Source organism: Schistocerca piceifrons, chromosome 8 (assembly GCF_021461385.2).
Source record: "Schistocerca piceifrons isolate TAMUIC-IGC-003096 chromosome 8, iqSchPice1.1, whole genome shotgun sequence".
Taxonomy (NCBI): domain Eukaryota; kingdom Metazoa; phylum Arthropoda; class Insecta; order Orthoptera; family Acrididae; genus Schistocerca; species Schistocerca piceifrons.
This window is the reverse complement of record NC_060145.1, coordinates 451,621,837-451,637,115: the sequence shown is the minus strand read 5'-3', so window position 1 is coordinate 451,637,115 and position 15,279 is coordinate 451,621,837.

Here is a 15,279-nt window from a genome sequence, read left to right as displayed (position 1 = left end):
AATTTTGTGTTTTCATATTATTTAGCACCAATTCAGAATCGTGTGTAGTCTCCGCCAATGCTATTCCGAAATCGTTATTCTTAATATTTTGGGAGAATGATACGTAGTATCTGCGCACAGCTACACATGGCGCTGCTCGTCAGGCACCGCAAAATGTGTCCTACTGCTCTACTACATGAATTTTGTGTTTTCATATTATTTAGCACCAATTCAGAATCGTGTGTAGTCTCCGCCAATGCTATTCCGAAATCGTTATTCTTAATATTTTGGGAGAATGATACTTAGTATCTGCGCCCAGCTACACATGGCGCTGCTCGTCAGACACCACAAAATGTGTCCTACTGCTTTACTACATGTCTTGCGTGTTTTCATATTATTTAGCACCAATTCAGAATCGTGTGTAGTCTCCGCCAATGCTATTCCGAAATCGTTATTCTTAATATTTTGGGAGAATGATACATAGTATCTGCGCACAGCTACACATGGCGCTGCTCGTCAGGCACCGCAAAATGTGTCCTACTGCTCTACTACATGAATTTTGTGTTTTCATATTATTTAGCACCAATTCAGAATCGTGTGTAGTCTCCGCCAATGCTATTCCGAAATCGTTATTCTTAATATTTTGGGAGAATGATACATAGTATCTGCGCACAGCTACACATGGCGCTGCTCGTCAGGCACCGCAAAATGTGTCCTACTGCTCTACTACATGAATTTTGTGTTTTCATATTATTTAGCACCAATTCAGAATCGTGTGTAGTCTCCGCCAATGCTCTTCCGAAATCGTTATTCTTAATATTTTGGGAGAATGACACATAGTATCTGCGCACAGCTACACATGGCGCTGCTCGTCAGGCACCGCAAAATGTGTCCTACTGCTCTACTACATGAATTTTGTGTTTTCATATTATTTAGCACCAATTCAGAATCGTGTGTAGTCTCCGCCAATGCTATTCCGAAATCGTTATTCTTAATATTTTGGGAGAATGATACATAGTATCTGCGCACAGCTACACATGGCGCTGCTCGTCAGGCACCGCAAAATGTGTCCTACTGCTCTACTACATGAATTTTGTGTCTTCATATTATTTAGCACCAATTCAGAATCGTGTGAAGTCTCCGCCAATGCTATTCCGAAATCGTTATTCTTAATATTTTGGGAGAATGATACATAGTATCTGCGCACAGCTACACATGGCGCTGCTCGTCAGGCACCGCAAAATGTGTCCTACTGCTCTACTACATGAATTTTGTGTTTTCATATTATTTAGCACCAATTCAGAATCGTGTGTAGTCTCCGCCAATGCTATTCCGAAATCGTTATTCTTAATATTTTGGGAGAATGATACATAGTATCTGCGCACAGCTACACATGGCGCTGCTCGTCAGGCACCGCAAAATGTGTCCTACTGCTCTACTACATGAATTTTGTGTTTTCATATTATTTAGCACCAATTCAGAATCGTGTGTAGTCTCCGCCAATGCTATTCCGAAATCGTTATTCTTAATATTTTGGGAGAATGATACATAGTATCTGCGCACAGCTACACATGGCGCTGCTCGTCAGGCACCGCAAAATGTGTCCTACTGCTCTACTACATGAATTTTGTGTTTTCATATTATTTAGCACCAATTCAGAATCGTGTGTAGTCTCCGCCAATGCTATTCCGAAATCGTTATTCTTAATATTTTGGGAGAATGATACATAGTATCTGCGCACAGCTACACATGGCGCTGCTCGTCAGGCACCGCAAAATGTGTCCTACTGCTCTACTACATGAATTTTGTGTTTTCATATTATTTAGCACCAATTCAGAATCGTGTGTAGTCTCCGCCAATGCTATTCCGAAATCGTTATTCTTAATATTTTGGGAGAATGATACATAGTATCTGCGCACAGCTACACATGGCGCTGCTCGTCAGGCACCGCAAAATGTGTCCTACTGCTCTACTACATGAATTTTGTGTTTTCATATTATTTAGCACCAATTCAGAATCGTGTGTAGTCTCCGCCAATGCTATTCCGAAATCGTTATTCTTAATATTTTGGGAGAATGATACATAGTATCTGCGCACAGCTACATGAGGCGCTGCTCGTCAGGCACCGCAAAATGTGTCCTACTGCTCTACTACATGAATTTTGTGTTTTCATATTATTTAGCACCAATTCAGAATCGTGTGTAGTCTCCGCCAATGCTATTCAGAAATCGTTATTCTTAATATTTTGGGAGAATGATACGTAGTATCTGCGCACAGCTACACATGGTGCTGCTCGTCAGGCACCGCAAAATGTGTCCTACTGCTCTACTATATGAAATTTGTGTTTTCATATTATTTAGCACCAATTCAGAATCGTGTGTAGTCTCCGCCAATGCTATTCCGAAATCGTTATTCTTAATATTTTGGGAGAATGATACATAGTATCTGTGCACAGCTACACATGGCGCTGCTCGTCAGGCATCGCAAAATGTGTCCTACTCCTCTACTACATGAATTTTGTGTTTTCATATTATTTAGCACCAATTCAGAATCGTGTGTAGTCTCCGCCAATGCTATTACGAAATCGTTATTCTTAATATTTTGGGAGAATGATACATAGTATCTGCGCACAGCTACACATGGCGCTGCTCGTCAGGCATCGCAAAATGTGTCCTACTGCTCTACTACATGAATTTTGTGTTTTCATATTATTTAGCACCAATTCAGAATCGTGTGTAGTCTCCGCCAATGCTATTCCGAAATCGTTATTCTTAATATTTTGGGAGAATGATACGTAGTATCTGCGCACAGCTACACATGGCGCTGCTCGTCAGCCATCGCAAAATGTGTCCTACTGCTCTACTACATGAATTTTGTGTTTTCATATTATTTAGCACCAATTCAGAATCGTGTGTAGTCTCCGCCAATGCTATTCCGAAATCGTTATTCTTAATATTTTGGGAGAATGATACGTAGTATCTGTGCACAGCTACACATGGCGCTGCTCGTCAGGCATCGCAAAATGTGTCCTACTGCTCTACTACATGAATTTTGTGTTTTCATATTATTTAGCACCAATTCAGTATCGTGTGTAGTCTCCGCCAATGCTATTCCGAAATCGTTATTCTTAATATTTTGGGAGAATGATGCATAGTATCTGCGCACAGCTACACATGGCGCTGCTCGTCAGGCATCGCAAAATGTGTCCTACTGCTCTACTACATGAATTTTGTGTTTTCATATTATTTAGCACCAATTCAGAATCGTGTGTAGTCTCCGCCAATGCTATTCCGAAATCGTTATTCTTAATATTTTGGGAGAATGATACGTAGTATCTGCGCACAGCTACACATGGCGCTGCTCGTCTGGCATCGCAAAATGTGTCCTACTGCTCTACTACATGAATTTTGTGTTTTCATATTATTTAGCACCAATTCAGAATCGTGTGTAGTCTCCGCCAATGCTATTCCGAAATCGTTATTCTTAATATTTTGGGAGAATGATACATAGTATCTGCGCACAGCTACACATGGCGCTGCTCGTCAGGCATCGCAAAATGTGTCCTACTGCTCTACTACATGAATTTTGTGTTTTCATATTATTTAGCACCAATTCAGAATCGTGTGTAGTCTCCGCCAATGCTATTCCGAAATCGTTATTCTTAATATTTTGGGAGAATGATACATAGTATCTGCGCACAGCTACACATGGCGCTGCTCGTCAGGCACCGCAAAATGTGTCCTACTGCTCTACTACATGAATTTTGTGTTTTCATATTATTTAGCACCAATTCAGAATCGTGTGTAGTCTCCGCCAATGCTATTCCGAAATCGTTATTCTTAATATTTTGGGAGAATGATACATAGTATCTGCGCACAGCTACACATGGCGCTGCTCGTCAGGCATCGCAAAATGTGTCCTACTGCTCTACTACATGAATTTTGTGTTTTCATATTATTTAGCACCAATTCAGAATCGTGTGTAGTCTCCGCCAATGCTATTCCGAAATCGTTATTCTTAATATTTTGGGAGAATGATACATAGTATCTGCGCACAGCTACACATGGCGCTGCTCGTCAGGCATCGCAAAATGTGTCCTACTGCTCTACTACATGAATTTTGTGTTTTCATATTATTTAGCACCAATTCAGAATCGTGTGTAGTCTCCGCCAATGCTATTCCGAAATCGTTATTCTTATAATTTTGGGAGAATGATACATAGTATCTGCGCACAGCTACACATGGCGCTGCTCGTCAGGCACCGCAAAATGTGTCCTACTGCTCTACTACATGAATTTTGTGTTTTCATATTATTTAGCACCAATTCAGAATCGTGTGTAGTCTCCGCCAATGCTATTCCGAAATCGTTATTCTTAATATTTTGGGAGAATGATACATAGTATCTGCGCACAGCTACACATGGCGCTGCTCGTCAGGCACCGCAAAATGTGTCCTACTGCTCTACTACATGAATTTTGTGTTTTCATATTATTTAGCACCAATTCAGAATCGTGTGTAGTCTCCGCCAATGCTATTCCGAAATCGTTATTCTTAATATTTTGGGAGAATGATACATAGTATCTGCGCACAGCTACACATGGTGCTGCTCGTCAGGCATCGCAAAATGTGTCCTACTGCTCTACTACATGAATTTTGTGTTTTCACATTATTTAGCAACAATTCAGAATCGTGTGTAGTCTCCACCAATGCTATTCCGAAATCGTTATTCTTAATATTTTGGGAGAATGATACATAGTATCTGAGCACAGCTACAGAGTGCGCTGCTCGCCCCACACCACAAAATGTGTCCTACTGCTTTACTACATGTCTTGCGTGTTTTCATATTATTTAGCAACAATTCAGAATCGTGTGTAGTCTCCACCAATGCTATTCCGAAATCGTTATTCTTAATATTTTGGGAGAATGATACATAGTATCTGAGCACAGCTACACATGGCGCTGCCCGTCAGGCATCGCAAAATGTGTCCTACTGCTCTACTACATGAATTTTGTGTTTTCATATTATTTAGCACCAATTCAGAATCGTGTGTAGTCTCCGCCAATGCTATTCCGAAATCGTTATTCTTAATATTTTGGGAGAATGATACATAGTATCTGCGCCCACCTAAAGAGTGCGCTGCTCGCCCCACACCACAAAATGTGTCCTACTGCTTTACTACATGTCTTGCGTGTTTTCATATTATTTAGCAACAATTCAGAATCGTGTGTAGTCTCCACCAATGCTATTCCGAAATCGTTATTCTTAATATTTTGGGAGAATGATACATAGTATCTGCGCACAGCTACACATGGCATGCTCGTCAGGCACCGCAAAATGTGTCCTACTGCTCTACTACATGAATTTTGTGTTTTCATATTATTTAGCACCAATTCAGAATCGTGTGTAGTCTCCGCCAATGCTATTCCGAAATCGTTATTCTTAATATTTTGGGAGAATGATACATAGTATCTGCGCACAGCTAAAGATGGCGCTGCTCGTCCAACACCACAAAATGTGTCCTACTGCTTTACTACATGTCTTGCGTGTTTTCATATTATTTAGCAACAATTCAGAATCGTGTGTAGTCTCCACCAATGCTATTCCGAAATCGTTATTCTTAATATTTTGGGAGAATGATACATAGTATCTGCGCACAGCTACAGAGTGCGCTGCTCGCCCCACACCACAAAATGTGTCCTACTGCTTTACTACATGTCTTGCGTGTTTTCATATTATTTAGCAACAATTCAGAATCGTGTGTAGTCTCCACCAATGCTATTCCGAAATCGTTATTCTTAATATTTTGGGAGAATGATACATAGTATCTGCGCACAGCTACACATGGCGCTGCTCGTCAGGCACCGCAAAATGTGTCCTACTGCTCTACTACATGAATTTTGTGTTTTCATATTATTTAGCAACAATTCAGAATCGTGTGTAGTCTCCGCCAATGCTATTCCGAAATCGTTATTCTTAATATTTTGGGAGAATGATACATAGTATCTGCGCACAGCTACACATGGCGCTGCTCGTCAGGCACCGCAAAATGTGTCCTACTGCTCTACTACATGAATTTTGTGTTTTCATATTATTTAGCAACAATTCAGAATCGTGTGTAGTCTCCGCCAATGCTATTCCGAAATCGTTATTCTTAATATTTTGGGAGAATGATACATAGTATCTGCGCACAGCTACACATGGCGCTGCTCGTCAGGCACCGCAAAATGTGTCCTACTGCTCTACTACATGAATTTTGTGTTTTCATATTATTTAGCAACAATTCAGAATCGTGTGTAGTCTCCGCCAATGCTATTCCGAAATCGTTTTTCTTAATATTTTGGGAGAATGATACATAGTATCTGCGCACAGCTACACATGGCGCTGCTCGTCAGGCACCGCAAAATGTGTCCTACTGCTCTACTACATGAATTTTGTGTTTTCATATTATTTAGCAACAATTCAGAATCGTGTGTAGTCTCCGCCAATGCTATTCCGAAATCGTTATTCTTAATATTTTGGGAGAATGATACATAGTATCTGCGCACAGCTACACATGGCGCTGCTCGTCAGGCACCGCAAAATGTGTCCTACTGCTCTACTACATGAATTTTGTGTTTTCATATTATTTAGCAACAATTCAGAATCGTGTGTAGTCTCCGCCAATGCTATTCCGAAATCGTTATTCTTAATATTTTGGGAGAATGATACATAGTATCTGCGCACAGCTACACATGGCGCTGCTCGTCAGGCACCGCAAAATGTGTCCTACTGCTCTACTACATGAATTTTGTGTTTTCATATTATTTAGCACCAATTCAGAATCGTGTGTAGTCTCCGCCAATGCTATTCCGAAATCGTTATTCTTAATATTTTGGGAGAATGATACATAGTATCTGCGCACAGCTACACATGGCGCTGCTCGTCAGGCACCGCAAAATATGTCCTACTGCTCTACTACATGAATTTTGTGTTTTCATATTATTTAGCACCAATTCAGAATCGTGTGTAGTCTCCGCCAATGCTATTCCGAAATCGTTATTCTTAATATTTTGGGAGAATGATACATAGTATGTGAGCACAGCTACAGAGTGCGCTGCTCGCCCCACACCACAAAATGTGTCCTACTGCTTTACTACATGTCTTGCGTGTTTTCATATTATTTAGCAACAATTCAGAATCGTGTGTAGTCTCCGCCAATGCTATTCCGAAATCGTTATTCTTAATATTTTGGGAGAATGATAGATAGTATCTACGCCCACCTACAGAGTGCGCTGCTCGCCCCACACCACAAAATGTGTCCTACTGCTTTACTACATGTCTTGCGTGTTTTCACATTATTTAGCAACAATTCAGAATCGTGTGTAGTCTCCACCAATGCTATTCCGAAATCGTTATTCTTAATATTTTGGGAGAATGATACATAGTATCTGCGCACAGCTACACATGGCGCTGCTCGTCAGGCACCGCAAAATGTGTCCTACTGCTCTACTACATGAATTTTGTGTTTTCATATTATTTAGCGCCAATTCAGAATCGTGTGTAGTCTCCGCCAATGCTATTCCGAAATCGTTATTCTTAATATTTTGGGAGAATGATACATAGTATCTGAGCACAGCTACAGAGTGCGCTGCTCGCCCCACACCACAAAATGTGTCCTACTGCTTTACTACATGTCTTGCGTGTTTTCATATTATTTAGCAACAATTCAGAATCGTGTGTAGTCTCCACCAATGCTATTCCGAAATCGTTATTCTTAATATTTTGGGAGAATGATACATAGTATGTGAGCACAGCTACAGAGTGCGCTGCTCGCCCCACACCACAAAATGTGTCCTACTGCTTTACTACATGTCTTGCGTGTTTTCATATTATTTAGCACCAATTCAGAATCGTGTGTAGTCTCCACCAATGCTATTCCGAAATCGTTATTCTTAATATTTTGGGAGAATGATACGTAGTATCTGCGCACAGCTACACATGGCGCTGCTCGTCAGGCACCGCAAAATGTGTCCTACTGCTCTACTACATGAATTTTGTGTTTTCATATTATTTAGCACCAATTCAGAATCGTGTGTAGTCTCCGCCAATGCTATTCCGAAATCGTTATTCTTAATATTTTGGGAGAATGATACATAGTATCTGCGCACAGCTAAAGATGGCGCTGCTCGTCCAACACCACAAAATGTGTCCTACTGCTTTACTACATGTCTTGCGTGTTTTCATATTATTTAGCAACAATTCAGAATCGTGTGAAGTCTCCGCCAATGCTATTCCGAAATCGTTATTCTTAATATTTTGGGAGAATGATACGTAGTATCTGCGCACAGCTACAGATGGCGCTGCTCGTCAGACACCACAAAATGTGTCCTACTGCTTTACTACATGTCTTGCGTGTTTTCATATTATTTAGCACCAATTCAGAATCGTGTGTAGTCTCCGCCAATGCTATTCCGAAATCGTTATTCTTAATATTTTGGGAGAATGTTACGTAGTATCTGCGCACAGCTACAGATGGCGCTGCTCGTCAGACACCACAAAATGTGTCCTACTGCTTTACTACATGTCTTGCGTGTTTTCATATTATTTAGCACCATTTCAGAATCGTGTGTAGTCTCCGTCAATGCTATTCCGAAATCGTTATTCTTAATATTTTGGGAGAATGATACATAGTATCTGCGCACAGCTACAGATGGCGCTGCTCGTCCAACACCACAAAATGTGTCCTACTGCTTTACTACATGTCTTGCGTGTTTTCATATTATTTAGCACCAATTCAGAATCGTGTGTAGTCTCCGCCAATGCTATTCCGAAATCGTTATTCTTAATATTTTGGGAGAATGATACGTAGTATCTGCGCACAACTACAGATGGCGCTGCTCGTCAGACACCACAAAATGTGTCCTACTGCTTTACTACATGTCTTGCGTGTTTTCATATTATTTAGCACCAATTCAGAATCGTGTGTAGTCTCCGCCAATGCTATTCCGAAATCGTTATTCTTAATATTTTGGGAGAATGATACGTAGTATCTGCGCACAGCTACAGATGGCGCTGCTCGTCAGACACCACAAAATGTGTCCTACTGCTTTACTACATGTCTTGCGTGTTTTCATATTATTTAGCACCAATTCAGAATCGTGTGTAGTCTCCGCCAATGCTATTCCGAAATCGTTATTCTTAATATTTTGGGAGAATGATACGTAGTATCTGCGCACAGCTACAGATGGCGCTGCTCGTCAGACACCACAAAATGTGTCCTACTGCTTTACTACATGTCTTGCGTGTTTTCATATTAATTAGCACCAATTCAGAATCGTATGTCCTTTCCCCAATGCTATTCCGAAATCGTTATTCTTAATATTTTGGGAGAATGATACGTAGTATCTGCGCACAGCTACAGATGGCGCTGCTCGTCCAACACCACAAAATGTGTCCTACTGCTTTACTACATGTCTTGCGTGTTTTCATATTATTTAGCACCAATTCAGAATCGTGTGTAGTCTCCGCCAATGCTATTCCGAAATCGTTATTCTTAATATTTTGGGAGAATGATACGTAGTATCTGCGCACAGCTACAGATAGCGCTGCTCGTCAGACACCACAAAATGTGTCCTACTGCTTTACTACATGTCTTGTTTGTTTTCATATTATTTAGCACCAATTCAGAATCGTGTGTAGTCTCCGCCAATGCTATTCCGAAATCGTTATTCTTAATATTTTGGGAGAATGATACGTAGTATCTGCGCACAGCTACAGATGGCGCTGCTCGTCAGACACCACAAAATGTGTCCTACTGCTTTACTACATGTCTTGCGCGTTTTCATATTAATTAGCACCAATTCAGAATCGTATGTCCTTTCCCCAATGCTATTCCGAAATCGTTATTCTTAATATTTTGGGAGAATGATACATAGTATCAGCGCCCACCTACAGAGTGCGCTGCACGTCCCTCACCACAAAATGTGTCCTACTGCTCTACTACATGAATTTTGTGTTTTCATATTATTTAGCACCAATTCAGAATCGTGTGTAGTCTCCGCCAATGCTATTCCGAAATCGTTATTCTTAATATTTTGGGAGAATGATACATAGTATCTGCGCACAGCTACAGATGGCGCTGCTCGTCCAACACCACAAAATGTGTCCTACTGCTTTACTACATGTCTTGCGCGTTTTCATATTAATTAGCACCAATTCAGAATCGTATGTCCTTTCCCCAATGCTATTCCGAAATCGTTATTCTTAATATTTTGGGAGAATGATACATAGTATCAGCGCCCACCTACAGAGTGCGCTGCACGTCCCTCACCACAAAATGTGTCCTACTGCTCTACTACATGAATTTTGTGTTTTCATATTATTTAGCACCAATTCAGAATCGTGTGTAGTCTCCGCCAATGCTATTCCGAAATCGTTATTCTTAATATTTTGGGAGAATGATACATAGTATCTGCGCACAGCTACAGATGGCGCTGCTCGTCCAACACCACAAAATGTGTCCTACTGCTTTACTACATGTCTTGCGCGTTTTCATATTAATTAGCACCAATTCAGAATCGTATGTCCTTTCCCCAATGCTATTCCGAAATCGTTATTCTTAATATTTTGGGAGAATGATACATAGTATCAGCGCCCACCTACAGAGTGCGCTGCACGTCCCTCACCACAAAATGTGTCCTACTGCTCTACTACATGAATTTTGTGTTTTCATATTATTTAGCACCAATTCAGAATCGTGTGTAGTCTCCGCTAATGCTATTCCGAAATCGTTATTCTTAATATTTTGGGAGAATGATACATAGTATCTGCGCACAGCTACACATGGCGCTGCTCGTCAGGCACCGCAAAATGTGTCCTACTGCTCTACTACATGAATTTTGTGTTTTCATATTATTTAGCACCAATTCAGAATCGTGTGTAGTCTCCGCCAATGCTATTCCGAAATCGTTATTCTTAATATTTTGGGAGAATGATACATAGTATCTGCACACAGCTACAGATGGCGCTGCTCGTCCAACACCACAAAATGTGTCCTACTGCTTTACTACATGTCTTGCGCGTTTTCATATTAATTAGCACCAATTCAGAATCGTATGTCCTTTCCCCAATGCTATTCCGAAATCGTTATTCTTAATATTTTGGGAGAATGATACATAGTATCAGCGCCCACCTACAGAGTGCGCTGCACGTCCCTCACCACAAAATGTGTCCTACTGCTCTACTACATGAATTTTGTGTTTTCATATTATTTAGCACCAATTCAGAATCGTGTGTAGTCTCCGCCAATGCTATTCCGAAATCGTTATTCTTAATATTTTGGGAGACTGATATATAGTATCTGCGCCCAGCAACAGAGTACGCTGCTCGTCCAACACCACAAAATGTGTCCTACTGCTTTACTACATGTCTTGCGTGTTTTCATATTATTTAGCACCAATTCAGAATCGTGTGTAGTCTCCGCCAATGCTATTCCGAAATCGTTATTCTTAATATTTTGGGAGAATGATACGTAGTATCTGCGCACAGCTACAGATGGCGCTGCTCGTCAGACACCACAAAATGTGTCCTACTGCTTTACTACATGTCTTGCGCGTTTTCATATTAATTAGCACCAATTCAGAATCGTATGTCCTTTCCCCAATGCTATTCCGAAATCGTTATTCTTAATATTTTGGGAGAATGATACATAGTATCAGCGCCCACCTACAGAGTGCGCTGCACGTCCCTCACCACAAAATGTATCCTACTGCTCTACTACATGAATTTTGTGTTTTCATATTATTTAGCACCAATTCAGAATCGTGTGTAGTCTCCGCCAATGCTATTCCGAAATCGTTATTCTTAATATTTTGGGAGACTAATACATAGTATCTGCGCCCAGCAACAGAGTACGCTGCTCGTCCAACACCACAAAATGTGTCCTACTGCTTTACTACATGTCTTGCGTGTTTTCATATTATTTAGCACCAATTCAGAATCGTGTGTAGTCTCCGCCAATGCTATTCCGAAATCGTTATTCTTAATATTTTGGGAGAATGATACATAGTATCTGCGCACAGCTACACATGGCGCTGCTCGTCAGGCACCGCAAAATGTGTCCTACTGCTCTACTACATGAATTTTGTGTTTTCATATTATTTAGCACCAATTCAGAATCGTGTGTAGTCTCCGCCAATGCTATTCCGAAATCGTTATTCTTAATATTTTGGGAGAATGATACATAGTATCTGCGCACAGCTACACATGGCGCTGCTCGTCAGGCACCGCAAAATGTGTCCTACTGCTCTACTACATGTCTTGCGTGTTTTCATATTATTTAGCACCAATTCAGAATCGTGTGTAGTCTCCGCCAATGCTATTCCGAAATCGTTATTCTTAATATTTTGGGAGAATGATACGTAGTATCTGCACACAGCTAAAGATGGCGCTGCTCGTCCGACACCACAAAATGTGTCCTACTGCTTTACTACATGTCTTGCGTGTTTTCATATTATTTAGCACCAATTCAGAATCGTGTGTAGTCTCCGCCAATGCTATTCCGAAATCGTTATTCTTAATATTTTGGGAGAATGATACATAGTATCTGCGCACAGCTACAGATGGCGCTGCTCGTCAGACACCACTAAATGTGTCCTACTGCTTTACTACATGTCTTGCGTGTTTTCATATTATTTAGCACCAATTCAGAATCGTGTGTAGTCTCCGCCAATGCTATTCCGAAATCGTTATTCTTAATATTTTGGGAGAATGATACATAGTATCTGCGCCCAGCAACAGAGTACGCTGCACGTCCAACACCACAAAATGTGTCCTACTGCTTTACTACATGTCTTGCGTGTTTTCATATTATTTAGCACCAATTCAGAATCGTGTGTAGTCTCCGCCAATGCTATTCCGAAATCGTTATTCTTAATATTTTGGGAGAATGATACATAGTATCTGCGCACAGCTACACATGGCGCTGCTCGTCAGGCACCGCAAAATGTGTCCTACTGCTCTACTACATGAATTTTGTGTTTTCATATTATTTAGCACCAATTCAGAATCGTGTGTAGTCTCCGCCAATGCTATTCCGAAATCGTTATTCTTAATATTTTGGGAGAATGATACATAGTATCTACGCACAGCTACACATGGCGCTGCTCCTCAGGCACCGCAAAATGTGTCCTACTGCTCTACTACATGAATTTTGTGTTTTCATATTATTTAGCACCAATTCAGAATCGTGTGTAGTCTCCGCCAATGCTATTCCGAAATCGTTATTCTTAATATTTTGGGAGAATGATACGTAGTATCTGCACACAGCTAAAGATGGCGCTGCTCGTCCGACACCACAAAATGTGTCCTACTGCTTTACTACATGTCTTGCGTGTTTTCATATTATTTAGCACCAATTCAGAATCGTGTGTAGTCTCCGCCAATGCTATTCCGAAATCGTTATTCTTAATATTTTGGGAGAATGATACATAGTATCTGCGCACAGCTACAGATGGCGCTGCTCGTCAGACACCACTAAATGTGTCCTACTGCTTTACTACATGTCTTGCGTGTTTTCATATTATTTAGCACCAATTCAGAATCGTGTGTAGTCTCCGCCAATGCTATTCCGAAATCGTTATTCTTAATATTTTGGGAGAATGATACATAGTATCTGCGCCCAGCAACAGAGTACGCTGCTCGTCCAACACCACAAAATGTGTCCTACTGCTTTACTTCATGTCTTGCGTGTTTTCATATTATTTAGCACCAATTCAGAATCGTGTGTAGTCTCCGCCAATGCTATTCCGAAATCGTTATTCTTAATATTTTGGGAGAATGATACGTAGTATCTGCGCACAGCTACAGATGGCGCTGCTCGTCAGACACCACAAAATGTGTCCTACTGCTTTACTACATGTCTTGCGTGTTTTCATATTATTTAGCACCAATTCAGAATCGTGTGTAGTCTCCGCCAATGCTATTCCGAAATCGTTATTCTTAATATTTTGGGAGAATGATACGTAGTATCTGCGCACAGCTACAGATGGCGCTGCTCGTCAGACACCACAAAATGTGTCCTACTGCTTTACTACATGTCTTGCGTGTTTTCATATTATTTAGCACCAATTCAGAATCGTGTGTAGTCTCCGCCAATGCTATTCCGATATCGTTATTCTTAATATTTTGGGAGAATGATACGTAGTATCTGCGCACAGCTACAGATGGCGCTGCTCGTCAGACACCACAAAATGTGTCCTACTGCTTTACTACATGTCTTGCGTGTTTTCATATTAATTAGCACCAATTCAGAATCGTATGTCCTTTCCCCAATGCTATTCCGAAATCGTTATTCTTAATATTTTGGGAGAATGATACGTAGTATCTGCGCACAGCTACAGATGGCGCTGCTCGTCAGACACCACAAAATGTGTCCTACTGCTTTACTACATGTCTTGCGTGTTTTCATATTAATTAGCACCAATTCAGAATCGTATTTGTCCTTTCCCCAATGCTATTCCGAAATCGTTATTCTTAATATTTTGGGAGAATGATACGTAGTATCTGCGCACAGCTACAGATGGCGCTGCTCGTCCAACACCACTAAATGTGTCCTACTGCTTTACTACATGTCTTGCGTGTTTTCATATTATTTAGCACCAATTCAGAATCGTGTGTAGTCTCCGCCAATGCTATTCCGAAATCGTTATTCTTAATATTTTGGGAGAATGATACGTAGTATCTGCGCACAGCTACAGATGGCGCTGCTCGTCAGACACCACAAAATGTGTCCTACTGCTTTACTACATGTCTTGCGTGTTTTCATATTATTTAGCACCAATTCAGAATCGTGTGTAGTCTCCGCCAATGCTATTCCGAAATCGTTATTCTTAATATTTTGGGAGAATGATACATAGTATCTGCGCACAGCTAAAGATGGCGCTGCTCGTCCAACACCACAAAATGTGTCCTACTGCTTTACTACATGTCTTGCGTGTTTTCATATTATTTAGCACCAATTCAGAATCGTGTGTAGTCTCCGCCAATGCTATTCCGAAATCGTTATTCTTAATATTTTGGGAGAATGATACATAGTATCTGCGCACAGCTACAGATGGCGCTGCTCGTCCAACACCACAAAATGTGTCCTACTGCTTTACTACATGTCTTGCGTGTTTTCATATTATTTAGCACCAATTCAGAATCGTGTGTAGTCTCCGCCAATGCTATTCCGAAATCGTTATTCTTAATATTTTGGGAGAATGATACGTAGTATCTGCGCACAGCTACAGATGGCGCTGCTCGTCAGACACCACAAAATG